Source organism: Pipistrellus kuhlii, unplaced genomic scaffold (genome assembly GCF_014108245.1).
Source record: "Pipistrellus kuhlii isolate mPipKuh1 unplaced genomic scaffold, mPipKuh1.p scaffold_m20_p_2, whole genome shotgun sequence".
Lineage (NCBI taxonomy): Eukaryota > Metazoa > Chordata > Mammalia > Chiroptera > Vespertilionidae > Pipistrellus > Pipistrellus kuhlii.
The window spans coordinates 165,425,115-165,426,321 of NW_023425515.1; the positions used below are offsets into that span (position 1 = coordinate 165,425,115).

General features: G+C 52.3%; 1 non-coding gene across 1 annotated transcript; it reads left to right on the forward strand.

Annotated features, from left to right (window-relative positions):
• The first annotated feature begins 255 nt into the window (after positions 1-255).
• LOC118725039 lies at positions 256-359 on the forward strand. Its single transcript, XR_004989801.1, has one exon. It is a non-coding gene; the product is annotated as a U6 spliceosomal RNA (small nuclear RNA).
• The last annotated feature ends 848 nt before the right edge of the window (positions 360-1,207 follow it).

A 1,207-nucleotide genomic window follows, 5' to 3' on the forward strand; every position in this document is an offset into this window, starting at 1 on the left:
GGGAGGGGCGGCAGAAAGGTTTATTGGGAAAAGGACGGATCACACCGGTGGTGTGAGGGGGTCTCTGGGGACACAACATGGTCTGAAAAAGTGGGGACTCAGGATTCTGCCAAGTCAGGGAGGTTGGAGTGAGGTTGGCATGGCCAACTCACAAGGGGCCTTGAATGCCTAGCACCCCAGTCTTCCCATGGCAAGTGATCTGGTGGGGCCATTGGAATCACTGAGCCTGGTGCCCATTTTATTTTAAAGATAACGGTGCTCGCTTCGGCGGCACATATACTAGAAGTGGGACAATACAGAGATTAGCATGGCCCCTGTGCAGGGGGGACACCCAAGTTCATGAAGCATTTCATGTTTTAAAAGTAAATAAAATTATTACATATAAATGGTGAAAATTGAAAGAACTTAGAAGTACACTATAAAAGTGGAAGTCACCCCATCCGAGGCAATCCTTAATCCTTATCCCTAGGAATAACAGCGTCAAGGTTTCATACATGGTACCGTTAGTGTGTAGTGGAATAATATGTATGTTACTAGTGCCCTATTGATAGGTTTCAGCACCTTCCTTCCTGCCCCATCAGCACACGTGGGCTGCCTTGTTCTTTTAGCGGCTGCATGAATATCTGTTGATGGACAGGTTATCTCCAGCTGTTAGCTACTGCAAATAATGCTGCAGTGAGCGTCCTTGGTCATGTATCTTCGAGTCCTTTTGCCAGCATAGCCCTCGGATAAATTCCTAGCGGAATTGCTGAGTCAAAGGGATTTTGAACACACTGGCGATTGTGGAGGACAAGTTGGCAGGGTGACTGCACGGAGCCCAGCTGGAAGCCATTGCGGTAATTCTTGGGTGAGCGATGGTGGTGGCTTGAAGCCAGGCTGAGCAGGCTGAAGGCCTTGGAGCTGGGGGAGGAGTGGGGAGTGAGCGAAGGAAGCCTGAGTGGTGAGGCCATGGGGAAGCAGATGGGACCTTGCAGCTTGAGGACCGCCCTCCTTCAGCTCCCGAGTGAGGACAGCCCTGTGGCTGGACTCGGTGTGTCCTCCTTGGACCTCGGAGCTCAGCCTTGGAGCTTGGTGCCCACTGCCCTCTGACTTCAAGGCCCTCCAGCAGACCTGCAAGGTGAGGCCAGCGGGATGGTGGCTTTTGTTCTCCCCACAGACGAGGAAACAGGCCCAGAGACCACGTGGTGTAGTGACAGCAACCCCTCCA